Raw genomic sequence first — 15314 nt, forward strand, 5'->3', positions numbered from 1 at the left:
AGGTATATTATTATTACTATTTGGTAAATGGTGAAACGGAGGCTCAGAAAAGCTAAGTAACTTGCCCAAGGTCACAGAGCAAGTAAGTGGCAGAGTTGGAATTTGAACCTAGGTAGTCTGGCTCCAGAGACCATACTCATAGCAATTACCCTACACTGCCTGCTTGCAAACAAACAAAACAATAACCATAACAAAACTGAGTGAAAAAGCATGCTATTCCCGTCCCACCACCAAAGAAGTCTGAAAATCCTGGTTATATTCCCCACGAGACCCCCAACCCAGGGCCACTTTCTCCCTAATGACAGCATATCTGAACTGTAAACTACTGTGGAAAAAATGTGTCACCTCTAGAAAGCTGCCCTTGGAATACAAAGTAGGGTTCAAAGCCAGGACTTTCTGACTTCTAATCTCATTATTTTATGCCCCTATGTTAGCTCCACTTTTCACACTGGGAGCCCTGTTATGACCAGCTGGGTATTGTGTGATAAACCTGGGCTGTGATCAGAGCTTTTGCACATTAGACAATATTTTCTCTTGTGAACATTTTTCCCTGTTTTCAAGATATGAACATTCTTATGGCCTTTTCCATTCCTTCTCAGAATATTTGTGTATACTTGTAGTTAAGGATAATGGCCAATAGGAATGAAGATCTTTCTCTTTGTACTGTTTTCACTGCTTTGTATGGATGAGCTCTTTTACTCCTCCACAGTTCTGTGAGGTGGGTACTATTATTAACTCTATTGTACAAATGAAGCAACGAGGCTTACGGAGGTTTAATGACTACCTCCAATTTACACAGCTACTAAGTGGCAAAGCTGGGATTTGACCCTTGGCCTGTGTGACTCAAGATTTGGGATTGTGATCTATTTCTCAGGGCAGGGGTTCTGAAGCAGATAAGTGAGGTTTTTAATAGAGATATTTGCCCGGCAATTGTCCAATTGCAGAGATGAGGGAATTGGTGCTGAGCAATCTTCAGTGACTCACTTAGGTCATGGCCTGTCGGGGGCCGGGGGGAGTGGCGCTGTGCCTTGAAACCTCCACAGTTCTTGTCGAATCTTCAGATCCTGTGAGGTCTTTGAGGAGAGGCCTGGGTTTGATTCACTTATCCCCCCAGTGTCTATCACATAGTAGGTATTCAGTTAATAAATTAAATTAAATTCACTTTGAATTAAAGTTTCAAATCATTTTACTCTGGGCTGGCTTCTGTCTCCTCTAAGTGACAGGTTTCACCATGTACCAGGTCGGGACCAATCTCCCTCTAACAAATATGGAATATAGATGAGGGTCTGAGCCATCTGTGCTGTTCTGTTTGATTTAAGGTCACCTGTGGCTTTACCATACAGATTTCACCACTAGCATTTCACACATTCACTTCCTGCAGTTCTACTTCTACAGGAGAAAGAAACACATGGAGGGATGGTCACAATGCTACAGCTACCAAAACCCCCCCCACATTAATTTTAAAAAAGCATCTAACAGTTATTGAGTGCTTTCCATATCCTAGGCACTGTTCTAAGACATTGATAATCATTTAATCCTCACAACAATCCAATGAGATACATACCATCATTGCCCCTATTGTGCAGATGAAGAAACTGAGACTCAGGGAGGGCTGGCTACACAGCTAATAAGTGGCAGAACTAGGATTTTAACCACGTTTGGCTTCAAAGTCTCTGTTCTTAACCATGATGTTAAACTCCTTACACTTGTTGGTACAGGACTTGCTGATGGATTAGCTATGGGGACTGAGTGAGAGGAAGGGACAATAGCTCTAGGATAGGACTTGTGTAACTGTGTGTTTCATGGTGTTGTTCATGAAGGCAACAGCTCTAGAAGAGGACTAGTTTGGGATGTGTGGAGGGGTCATGAGCTTGACTTTTGGATATATCGAGTTTGAGGTGTCTTCAAGATATCCAATTGGAGATGCCAAGAAGACAGATGGATATGTGGTTTGCAACTCAGAGGAGAGATTTGGGACTCTAACATATAGATAAAAATAGCTAACGTTTATTAGGTACTCACTATGTGCCAGTGCTGTCCTAAGAGATTTATGTGGATTAACAACTCTTAACTTAATCCTCATGGTAACCTTATGAAGTTGATGTTTTATTATCCTCATTTTAAAGATGAAGAAACTGAGGTGCAGAGAAGTTAAATGAGTTGTCCAGGATCATCCAGCTGGTAAATTTCAGAGACAAGATTCAAGCAGAGGCAGTCTGAAGCCAGGGCCAGGCTGCTCTGCTCTGAACACAATAGATGGATGGGATCACTGGTGTGGGGGGGGGGGGCGAGAGAGACAGAGAGACAGAAAGAGAGAGGGAGAAAGAGAGAGGGTGTTGTGAAAGGGAGAGAGAGAGAAAGAAAGAGGGAATGAATAGAAGGGGTAGAGAAAAGGATTGTCTAGGAATTTCAACATTTAATGGCTAGATAGAAGCAAAGGAGGCAGTGAAGTTATGGATTTCTTTGTTTATTTTCTATCTCTCCTACTAGATGGTAAGCTTCGAGGGCAGACTTTTGTCTATTTTGGTCACTGTTATATCCCCCATAGCTGCTATGACTTTATTTTAATTAACAAATACACACATAGTATATTCTAAGAGCTTTAAAAGTATTAGCTCATTTAATTCTCACCAACAACTGAATGTGATGAATACTCTTATTATCTTCATTTTGATAGATGAAGAAATGAAAGTATAGAGAGGTTAAGTATGTTGCTCAGAGTCATACAACTAACCAGTGGCAGAGCGGAGACTCAAGCTCAGGCAGTCTGGCTTCAGAGTCTGTGCACTTAACCACTAGGTGATGCTCAAGAAATATTTGTTGAATGAATAATGGGGAAGTCAACTGGGCCAAATGCTACTGAGAGGTCCAATAATTGGGGGATTAAAATATATTCTGGCTATGGTGACATGTAGGTCACTGGTGGGCTTCAAAAAAAATCTGTCCAGTTCAGTTTCAACCTAAAAGAGAGGTCATCAGAGAAGTCCAGGAGAAGAACCTGTGGGCTCAGATTCAGCCTGTCCACATTTCTGAATACCTGCCATGTTCCAGACACCATCCTATGGGCTGAGTGTAGAGCAAGCCAACCAAAGTCCCTGTCTTCAAGGAGCTCACAGTCTGGTGGGAGAGACCGACAATGAACAAAAGTGTAGAAGTCATAATATCAGCAAGTGATATGTGCTGTGAAGACAAGTGAAGTCGGGTAAGGAAATACAGAGAGAAGGGGTAGGAGAGGGCACTATATTAGATATCGCAGATCTGGTCACTCAGTTCCTCAAGCTGACTCTGAGGACATCTACAGAATGAAATGTGCTTTGAGGCCTTTGGGGAGTCTGCTGTATCTCTGGAGAGGCAGTATATGAGTGTGCTAAGAACATGGCTCCTCAAGTCAGACAGACATGTATTAGAATATATTGATACTGCCACTTGCTAGCTGTGTGACCTTTGGCAAGTTACATACCTTCTCTGTGCTTCAGGTTCCTAATCTGTAGAAAGAAAATAATGATAGTGCCCGCCTCATAGGGTTATTGTGAGAATTAAATAAGTCTAGATTAGTGCCAGGCACCCGGAAGACATGTAATAAATACCATTTGAAACTTAAAAGAGTGACAGAATTAGCAGATGCTAATGACAATTTAAGGGGAAATATTGTACAATAGAAAAAGCCTGGGCTCTGAAGCCAGACAGATCTGGGTCTAGATCCAGGTTCTGCTATTTCCTATCTGTGTGGCTTTCTCAAATCACTTATCCTTTGAGGTTCAGCTTCCTCACTTATAAAATGGAAAGAATAATTTGTACTGTGCAGGATTTTTACTAGGATTGTATATTTTAAAACCCATCACATAGTAGGAATTCCATAAATTAGAACTATTACCATTAGTAACACAATATTATAAACACTTATTGATTGATAATAGCATAGGGTTATTGTCTTAACAGGTGTGACCTACGGGTTTCCCGACCAGGTTTTCTTTCACTTCTGTTTTCTCAGTTTCCCTGAGAAACTGAGCCTGATCTCTTGGTTTCTTCTCTCAATTCGCTTTTAACATCTTTGGTTTTAAGCACATTAGATGCCTCAGACCCTTGTCTTCAGTTCGGCTCATTTTAAGGCCTTTCTCTCAGCAGTTTTGTGACAACTATGTTCTTTTCATCGGTCAGCCCTCCTGGGACTGCAAGCAGCCTAGGCCCAACCACACACCCAGAAAAGAAAACATCCATAAAGAAAAACTCTTCAAAAATGCCTTATTTACTTGCTACCACCACTATACCCACAAGGGGGCGCCATCTCACATATAATTCTTACATTTTTGATGCAACGATTAATCAAAAACTGAGACACTGGCAGAATACTAATCACGAATAAGCAGAACCCCAAATTTGTCTGAAGACCAAACCCCCAGCATTGGTCACAGCCTCAGAATGGGCCATATTCTGAGGACAATACAGCTTAATGGTTAAGATCATGGGTTTTGGAGTCAACTTGCTTAGGGTCTGATTCTGGCTCTAACACTTCCTAGCTGTGTGCCCTCTAAGCCTCAGATTTTTCACTGAAAAAGTGGGATACCATTGATAACTATCTCAGGAAGATTCTGAGGAACAAATGGAGTGTTTGTAAAGAGTTTAACATAGTGCCTGGCACTTGGTACACACTCAATAAATGTTAGCTATTTCTGAGTCCTTACCCTGGCCACCAACTGAATTCCCAATCAGGTCATGCACTGAGCTCCAAACCTTAGCTACTGACTGTCTCTCAACTGACCATCTCACAGTGCATCCTGTCCTGGGAAAGATGGTGGGGGGATGGATTTGTGGACCTGCATTCCTACTAAGGGTGACCCAGTTGCAGGTTCCCTGTTGCCTCTCCCCCATGCCCACCCTGGCCCGCCCCTGTCATGTATACCCTTATATATTCAAGCTAAGGCTTCAGGACAGTGTGCTAATTTTGGATCTCGGTTTCCCTGCTAGCTTTGGACTTGGAAACTGGCTTAGATTACACATTTCTGCCCTGGAGAGCAACACCTCTCCCCCCAACAAACAGGTACATGAACACCACACACACACACACACACACACACACACACACACACGCACACACACACACAGAGGCATCTTCCACTCAAACTCCAGGAACAAATTCCTGCCCAGGGGGGAGGGAGTGAAAGGTAGCTGAGCCCTGTGGGACAGCTGGGCATCTGGCTCATTCCCTGCCAGGCACTTTTCCTAGTAAGGGCATCCTTTGGGTGAGAATATCCAACTGAAGACACAGCCCTTAGGGATCTCCATGACTGTTTCTCTTAGCCCCGCTAGCAATGTCCCCAGAACCCTTTTGGGGAATTGTATTTAGAGACCTGCTGGCACTCACTGACCCGGTCATCCAGCAGCTGGTGCCTGCCTGCCTCCCCTTTCCGTCTCTCCTTCCACCCCCATAGCTGTAGCTGTACCCACAGAGATAAGTGATTCAAACATCCCTAATCTGTGGTCTCCCCTAGTGCTGTGTGTGGCCCAGGGGTACCCTTCATCAGTGTTTGTAAGCCTGACCCCCTCCCCAAACAAGCCCCATGCCATTTCAGTTGTTTCCCCAAGGGACTGGATAAATTCTGGCTTTTCCAGCTGGAGAAATGTGTTGGCGAATCCTCCAGGGTTCCATCAGCTTGTGGAGATGGACTTCCCTTGGGTGTGATTTGAAAACACCCATGTATTCATTTCACAAATGTTTAATGAACCCCTATTATATGCCAAACACTGTTCTCAGTCTAGGAGATGTAAAGTTTACCAAGAAAAGAAGAAGAAGAAGAAGGAGAAGGAGAAGGAGAAGTAAAAGAAGAAGAAGGAAAGAAAGAAAAAGAAAGGAAAGGAAAAGAAAGAAAAATACCAGAATTCTCCACGAACCTTAGGATTCAATGGGACTGGAATGCCAGTATTGTGTTTACTACGTGCCAGGCACTGTTCTGAGTGCTTTACCACCTATTAACTTAGTTAATCTTCAAAACCTCAAATAAGGAATATGAGGGGTATTATTATTACCGTTTTATAGAGGAGGAAGCTGAGGCTCAGAGGTGTTTCATGATTGTAGTGAGTTAATAGTGTCCCTCAAAATTCATGTCCACCTGGGACTTTAGAATGTGACACTATTTGCAGATGTAATTAGTTAAAGATCTTAAGATGAAATCATACTGGATTTAGGGTGGGTCCTAACTTCAATGACTGATGTCCTTATAGAAGAGGAGAGGACACAAAGAAACACAGAGAAGGCCATATGAAGATGGAGGCAGATATTGGAGTTACGTGTCCATAAACCAACGAACACCATGGATAACAGGACTCACAGCCTCCAAAAGGAACCAACCCTGCCAACATCAGGATTTCAGACTTCTTGCCTCCTGAACTGGGAGAGAATACATTTCTGTTGTTTTAAGCCATTCAGCTTGCGGTAATTTGTTACATCAGCCCCAGGAAACTAATGCAATGACTTACAGAGCTAAGATTTGTACCCAAACAGCAGGCTCCTAAGTCTGTTCTCTTAACCCCAGAGCAGGGATTTGCTCTTGGAGTCTGGATGGAAGATGCCTGTGTGTGTGTGTGTGTGTGTGTGTGTGTGTGTTTTCTGGTGTCAAGCCAACAGCCTGTCTAATACCTCTCACACTCAACTGGGGAAGGTGGTTGAGGGCCTCCATGGTAACCTCCGGTGAATAATAGCCTGGCCCCCTACGAGCCCCAATTTTCTCATCTGAACAATTAGGAATTTTTGCTAGCTGGTCTTTAAGGCCCCTTCCATTTATGACATTTTATGAGGCTGTGATTCATGGTTTGTGGGGGGTGGCACAGTGACACTACTGAGAGCAGGTTGAGGATGAGGGTATAAAGGATATGCATTATATGTAATTGACTGATTTTCAAAAGGCCTGTGGATAAAAACCCTGTTATGGAAAATTTTTCATTATCTTTCCCTGTTGTTCTCTTTATGTCTGTTTCTCTCAGACTCCCCCCGCCCAACCTCTCTCTCTCTCTAGCACATGCATATGCATCTCTACACCCACACACTTGCCCAGAGACTCCTCTCCAACACTGGAGAGTAAGTTCATATTTATGAATTTCAAACTGGTACAGAAGGAAAGGGCCAAGGTATGAGTGTCCAGAAGTTCCTGGCAAAGAGAAAGGCATTGTGGGGGGCGGGGGGAGGAGGGCTCCAGAGACTCTGGGCTGGAAACAGTGTTATTAAGTATGTTCATTAATGAGCCCAAGAAGGAAATGACTAATAAATTGATGGAAGGAGGCTGATGGCACCAAACCACTTGGTTAATTAAAACCACAGAGGTTTTGGAGTGACTCTGAAAAGCCCCTGAGGATGGACGTGGTCGATAGGAGGCAAATGAAGAATAAAGCCAAGAAAGACCATTCATGGGGTAATCACTGAAGGGATGTCTCTTGCAAGGAAAGGTGTCTAAAACTGGGAAAAAGGCAAATGGGCAAAATACCACAATTCCAGAAGTCTTCCCTTGATATACCTCCCCTGGGTACTAAAAGCTCCCCAACACTTCCGCGCTTCTTTATAAATGGTGCTATGCCTGTGTGTTTTCTGTGACTTTAGTTGTTTTCCTAGAAGCCACTGGGAATGGGTCTGGGCCCAGGTCCAGAGTGAATGTGAGAAGCTATGGTACTCCATGAAAGCCTCTAGATATTGGTCAGGTGGAAGGGCATCTGAGGGTCTTTTCTGTGGTCAACTGTCAAGTGACATAGAGCCTCCCAGGCTAGAATGTACCTTTACCCAGATCAGCCCCCAGAAGTTGTTTCAAATGGAATGATAGGAAATGACTTTGGAAATTGGCACAGCGCCAGTTTAGGTTCTGGGTGGCCATTTGCAGAACAGTGATAGGTACCTCAGAGTTTGTATGCTGGGACATGTCCTTAAGGCTTTGTCCGTCTCTCTTGGCAGAGTGATCAAGTACAAATACTTGAAGTACTTGTCACACTACACTTAGCAAGTCACTCAACCTTTCTGGGCCTCAGTTTCTTCATCCAGTAAATGGGAGTAATTATAGTGTCTACCTCATAGGGTTGTTTCTAATGTACAGCATGGTGACTACGGTTAACAATGTTATATTATATACTTGAAAGTTGTTAAGCGAGTAGATCTTAAATGTTATTACCACAAAAAATAAGATAATTATGTGAGAGGATGGAGGAGTTAACTAACCTTATCATGGTAATCATTTAGCAATATATACAAAATATCAAATAATCATGCTATACACCTTAAACTTACATATATTGTGTGTCAATAATATCTCAAGAAAAGAGCCATAGATAATATACCATGCTGGACAAATAGAAAATAAATAGTATCCTTTGTCTTTTTCACCTAGATATCTTTTGTATACCTTAAACTCGACATAACTCTTTACCCCCCCACCGTATATTACTATCTCAGTTAATGGCATCACTGTTAATGCCTCAGTTTCTTAAACTATAAACTTCAGAGTCATCCTCACCCCTGCTTTCCTTCAACCCTCACATTCAACCGATCACCAAGGTCTACTTCCTCTTCTTTATCCTTGTTGCCTCACATTGCCTCTACCCTAGAACAGACCTTCATTGTTTCTCACCTAGATATTATAATGGCCTCCTAACTGGTTGCCATGCCTCTGTCTCTCCTTCCTGCAGCCCATTCTCCACAGTGTAGCCAGATAAGCTTTTGAAAACACGAATCTGATCATGTCACTGTGCCCCAGCTGAAAACTTCATACTCACTATTTCTTTCAAAATCAAATGCACACTCCTTGTCTTGTCCTCTAAGGAAATCCATAATCCTCTTCTGTCCAGCCCTCTGTCCACTCCTCCCAGTCTTCACTTGAGCCTCATTGAATCCCTTATCCAAATACGCCATGCTATTTCACTTCTCCCTGCCTTTGTATACAGTTTCTTTTCCCTAGTCTTACTTGTTGAACTCCTACTCATCCTTCAAAGCCAGGCTCAAGTGTGACCTTCTTTGGGAAGTCCTTCCTGTCCCTCCCAAGCAGACATTTTGGTGCCCTCCTTATGCTCCCAAAGCAGTTTTTCAGGCCCCCTGTCCAGCACTTCTCTTGCTGTCTAAAGGTGGTCTATTTATTCCACTTGCCCGAATGTTCCCCATCCCCCTGCAGGAGTCAGTCTAAGCTGCCATAGTCCAAGGAATAGAATCAAGGCATCCGGTTGTGGCCAGTCTGTGTCCTGGACTCTGTTCTTCCTGTCTTTCCAAAACAAACTCAGTCACAGTCCCCCAGGGAACTTGAGAAACAGAGAAAAATCCAGGTGACAGGAACTGATGTTGAACAAGCTGGTGCTGCTGGATAAAATCTTCTCATAACAAGCCCTGATCAGCTTCCTGTCTTCAAGATAAATGACCCAGCACTGATGGCTCTGCAATTACCAGCTCTTCTAATTGAATGTTGAGACCCTTGCTTTTGGGAAACCAGTGGCTTAGGCCCTCCCTGCCCAACCCCTACCTAGGTATATGTTTTCTCTGGTCTCTATTCGAATTCAGTGGACAGGTGTTGAGTGCCTGCCATGCGCCAGGTATCTTGCAAGGCATTTTTAGAAACATGACCTCATTTGATTGTCATAACAACCCTACCTGGTAGATACTATCATCTCCATTTGAAATATTATATGGAACCTGATGGCTCCAGATGTGGAAGGACTTGCTTAAGATTACCTAGCTAATAAAAAGCAATATATCATTTATCGAGTTTTTACTTATTGCCTAGCCCCATGTGAAGTACTCTACGGACATTGTTTTATCTATACAACAACTCCGGAAAGTAGATAACATGATCTCCATCTTAGAGGTGGAGAATTTGGGACTGAGGGAGATGATATGATTTAACCAATATCTCATGATTAGTCAATGATAGAGCTGGGACTGTAAATCCATGTCTCTCTGCTTTTAGGTCTGATAATCTTTCTACCACACCATACAATCTCTTTTTCTCTCATCAGATCAGAGTTCTCCAAGTAGAGAACTCTGTGTTTCTCACGGCAAGAAGAGCCATTGTTCACAGTGCTGTTCAGTATGAGGCACAGACCAACTAAAGAATGAGCATCAGCCTGCTCCAATCCAAACTTGAGGACCCAGTACTGGTGTGAATACGGTCCTTGGGAGAGTCAGGCCATTTTGCAGCATGTGGCCCTGCCTCTTCTGGTCCCTGAGGTAAGCATCTTCAACTCTTAGGGCTCTAGAGGGAAACTCCTTCTCTAGGAATAAAGCACGTTTTCAATAAGGAAACATATTCCAGTCACAAACCCATTGCTCTGAAGGACAACCTTTGCTGAGAAAAAGACAAGCTTTGCAGAGATAGGAGCTGAAACTGCAGTCACTTTTCCAAATGGTCTTCATTTGGGAGACACATGGATGATGTACCAGGAACATTTACTAAGCATCCTTCCTGGGAGCCACTAGCTTGCTGTACGTTCCTGGACCCCAGTTTCCCATGAACCCAATGAGAGGGTAGACCAGAAACCCTCTAAGGTCCTTGTAGTTTGAATCACCTACAGTTCTAGGTTCCCAACGTCGACCAGCTCCTAACCTGTTGAGTGCTGTGAATTTCCTGGGCCAGCTCCCAGGTCAGTGTCAACATGGATATGCACCTTAGCAGTCCACCTTGGACACAGCACCCCAGTTAGGTACTTCATCTTCTTCCTGACAGTCTTTTAAAGTAAATGGACTGATAAAATGGACAGGAAAATGATGACTCTGGCAGACTCAGAGAGCTGTCTTACTCCTCCCACCATCGCCACCCAGAGCCACAGCCAAATGAAATGGCTCTTGGAACAGGACTGGCTCATCCCATTAAGGAGATGAGAGTTCTATGAATTGGGAAGAAACTTTCAAAGGCAGAGAGGTCAGCAACTAGGGCCCATGGTTAAGTACTACTCTGTGGGTAGGACAAATTGAGTGGAGGGGCTTCTGCAGGCTTGATGGTGGGGTTGGAGAACAAGGAGGCAGCTGAGCTCAAATGGAGAGCACCAGCCTGGCCAATGCAGCTAGCACTAGTTGGAGCTACTGTCTTCCACGCCTCACCCCTGCCCTCACCCTCACCCCTGCCACTTCTAATTCCCTCAGCTGCTCCATGCCCGATTTCCACACCCCAGCCCCCTCCTATTCCTTTCTGAATTTGTCCTCTCTTTTTATATAATAGTACCTATTGTCTTGGGTACTGTGGAATATTTCAAGCACCATAGAAGGCTCTCTCATGCCCCTTCCCCAGTCAATACTACCCCAGGAGTTAAGCACTAGTCCAGAATCATCTGGAGGACTTGTTAAAGCACAGACGCCTGGGCCCTATATTCAGAGATTCTGATTCAGTAGATATGGGTGGGGCCCATAAATTTGCATTTATAACAAGTTCTCAGGTGCTTCTGGTGCTTTAAGAACCACTGTGCTAGTCTGACTTCTCTCAGCATCAATCAGTTTTGCTTATTCTTCAATGTCCTCTTTCGTGTCTGCCTTCTTTCACTCATCCTTCTGTCTGTAAAGTTCACCCACGTTGTTGAGTGTACCAGTAGTTCTTTTTTCTTTTCTTTCTTTGTCGTATTTGTAGCATTTCATTGTATGAATATAGCGCATTTTACTTATTCATTCTACTGTTGATGGATATCTGAGTTATTTACTGTTAGGAGCTATTATGAATAATGTTGCTGCTATGAATATTCTTGTACACGTTTTTGGTGGACATATGCACTCATTTCTCTACATACCTATGTATAGAATAGCTGGATCATAGGGTATGTATTTTTTCACTTTCTTAGGTACTGCCAAACAATTTTCCAACGTGGTTATATGAATTTTTACTCCCACTAGCAGAGTATGAGAGTTCCAGTTGCTCCTTATCCTTGCCAACATTTGCTATTGATTTTCTTGTTTTAAATGTTAGCCATTTTGATGTGTGTGTGTGTGTGTGTGTGTGTGTGTGTGTATGTGTAGTATCTCACTGTGGTTTTAATTTGCACTTTGGATGGCCATTTTAACTAGGTTGCATAGTGTAAAACTATTAGGAGAGATGGGAATGCCCAGCACAGGGCCCTCAAACCAGTGACAGACGGTATGGTAAACACTGTACAAATCAGCTCAAATGATATGGTGGAGCACTGGATGGAGAGGGGGTGGAGAAAAGTTCAAGGGAAAATCCAAGCTTCTTCGCTGTTTTTGGACTTACCTTCCTCCCTTGTACAGATAAGACAGTTCTCTCTTTGAAGTGGATCAGGGACCTCAAGGTTGGTCTTTGAGCTTGGGAATATTGAGGCAGTTACTGCCAGTCCCTGAGATGGGAGTGAATTTTGTGTATAGGAGGTACAGAAAGACAGCCAATATGGTTGAAGTGTAAGAAAAAAAGGGGAGGATACAGATACTGTTAGAGAGATCAACAGGAAGCATCTTTCAAAGGGTCTTGTAGGCCATAGGAAAGAGCTTGAAGTTTATTCCAAGTGCAATGGCAATCCAATAAAGGGTTTTCAGCAGGAGAGTGACAGGGTATGATTTATATTTTTGAAAATAACACTCTGGATAATGTGTAGAGCAGTGGTTCTTTTTTTTTATTTTTAACATCTTTATTGGAGTATAATTGCTTTACAATGGTGTGTCAGTTTCTGCTTTATAACAAAGTGAATCAGTCACACATATACATATATCCCCATATCTCTTCCTTCTTGCGTCTCCCTCCCTCCCACCCTCCCTTTCCCACCCCGCTAGGTGGTCACAAAGCACCGAGCTGATCTCCCTGGGCTATGCGGCTGCTTCCCACTAGCTGTCTATTTTAGAGCAGTGGTTCTTGTCCTTGGCTACATGTTGGACTCATATGGGGAGTTTTAAAAAATACTGACTTCTGAGTCTTCCCTCCCAAGATTCCGATTCAACTGACCTGGAGTACAGCTGGGGCATTGGGAATGAAGGCAGAAAGAAGTGGACAGATCGGAGACATATTTTGGATGTGGAATCTATTGGGTTTGGAGATTGACCATGAACTATAGGGAGAGGAATGAGTGAAAGACATGGCCAAGTGTCTTACGTGCAACTTACAGTAGATGGTGGTGCCAGTGGAGCACTGAGGGAGGAGCAGCAGGTTGGGTGTGAGACTGTGAGTTCAGTTTTGGACATACTGAGTTTAAGATAAATGAGCTATTCAAGGAGGTAGATAGGACTCCATAATGGATTAGATACAGTGAGGGGAGAGGAAGAAGGAAAACCAAAGAGGATTTCCTCCTTTAATGTCTTCTTTCAGCCTTTCCATGACTCTTGTCTTAGTTTTTTCCACTTCTCTGGTTTAGATCCCATCACTGTGTTCTGGGTACTAAAAGACTAATAAGATAAACTTCTTCCTACAAACGTGTTAGCTCACTCCATTCCATTTTCCTCTCTGATAAAATTTAGCTTTACGCAGCTAAAATACACATGTACCATTGTTCCTCAAAGAATGACCCTTCTGGGGGGTATTTCAAGCCTCTGTGGCTGACTAGTGGGGAAAAGTTGAGAAAAACTGTGCTAAAATTTTGCCCCTTCAATTTCAGTGAGAAGGAGATGGCTTGGATCAAGATAAATTGGGGCGAGTTCTGACTCCCTTTGGGAAAATGCAGATTCTGAACTAGGAGTTTTATATCCCTTGTCTCATTTGAATATTCTAGACCACTCTGGTTGTTATTATTGCCATTTTACAGTTAAAGAAACTAAGGCCCAGAAAGGTTAAGCAACTAGGTCACACGACTAATCATATACAGAACCTGGAGGCATATTTCTGCCATGAGTACTTGGAGAATTGATTGATTTGTGTATTTGTTTGTTTACAACTGTCCTCCAAACCCTGTCCTGCCACAGGCTCAGCTTCCCCAAACCAGTCACTACTTTCCATAGTAATCCTGACCACCAGCTTTTTGCACTCACTTCCTTACAGTCTCATCATGTGTTATGCCTCTAGGAGCACAGGTGATCCTGCATAGAAACCTAAGGAGCATCAAGGGAGTAAAAAGTCCCCTTAGATAAAAACTAGATAGGCTGGTGGACTGGAGTGGGATCACCATTTGCGAGTTTCATCTCTTGAGTCCTGTCTTATAGTAACATGCCGTCACCCCTGCCTCTGAAATGGAGGTCCCAAGAGCTGGAAGAGCCCTTCAAGAGCAAAGAGTCTCATTCCAAACGTAGGGAAACAGGGCAAAGAGAGGCAAGGTAGTCTGCCTGAAGTCACAGCGCTAATTAGAGGCAGAATTAGGGTAAGCTGCAAGTGTCCTGAGTCTCTATTTTTTTTAATTTTTAATTTTATATTGGAGTGTAGTTGATTAACAATGTTGTGTTAGTTTCAGGTGTACAGCAAAGTGATTCAGTTATGCATATACATGTATCTATCCTCACACTCTGGTGAGATATAGGGGGGCAAGAAAGATGATATATTATTGGTGGGGGTTTCCCGAGTATATCTCTGGGAGGAGGCTTTCTGAAGGAATGGGTAAGGGGGGAAAAGAGCAGACAGCATCCTTGAGGCTGTAGCAGAGAACTCTCCAGAACCGCTGCAGTCACGTCCCACCCTGCCAGCCAGCCCCTCAGCCCTCAGCTTGGGGCTGGAAAAAGACATAGGACAGGGCTCCTTAATGAGAACATTTGGGAACCCGGGAAAGGTTAATGATCTGCAGCCTCAACCATCCGTCAGCTGCCCAGCCAGAGACAGTAAACACCGTTACTCATCTAATTAGCCAGGAAAGGCTGGGCAGGGGCTGAAGAAAGGGCCTTGGGGATTACAGTCCCCCAAGTGTCCACCCGCTTAGGGCTGTTGAAAGAGACTACCAGAAGGTACAAGCCCCCATTCCCAGAAGGAGTTGGGAGGGAGCTCACATCCAGTCGGCCACCCTGCAGCTCTGGCTGCAGGCGGTGGCAAAGATGTGGAAGGGCATGGACATTTATTGAGGGCCTCCTCTATTCCAGGCACTGTGCTGGCCAATCTTCTATGTGTCATCTTATTTTGTCCTCCCAACAGCACTGCAAGGTCCTTACATTTATTAAGCACCTGTTGTATGCCCATCACTTTACATATATCATTGGCTTTCACTTTTCTAAGAGTCCTAGGAAGTACTGGTTGGTATTTCACCCATTGCACAGGAGAGAAAATCAAGATTTACAGAACATAATTGGTTTATTTGCTGATTTATTCAGAAAATGTATATTGCATGCCCACTCTGTGCCAGGCATTGTGCTAGGTGCTGAAGATATAATGATAAAATGACAGATACAGACTTTGCCTTCATGATGCCCACTGTCTAATGGGGGAGACAGACAGTAAAACATAAGCTCACACAAC

The 15314-nt window shown here is 43.6% G+C and overlaps 1 protein-coding gene across 3 annotated transcripts in view; it reads left to right on the top strand.

The window, feature by feature from the left end:
- Positions 1-15314, top strand: part of ARHGAP36 (Rho GTPase activating protein 36) — a 172255-nt gene that overhangs the window by 73779 nt on the left and 83162 nt on the right. The window lies entirely within an intron of this gene.

The sequence above is a fragment of the Balaenoptera acutorostrata genome, chromosome X (assembly GCF_949987535.1).
Source record: "Balaenoptera acutorostrata chromosome X, mBalAcu1.1, whole genome shotgun sequence".
In the NCBI taxonomy this organism is placed as follows: Eukaryota; Metazoa; Chordata; class Mammalia; order Artiodactyla; family Balaenopteridae; genus Balaenoptera; species Balaenoptera acutorostrata.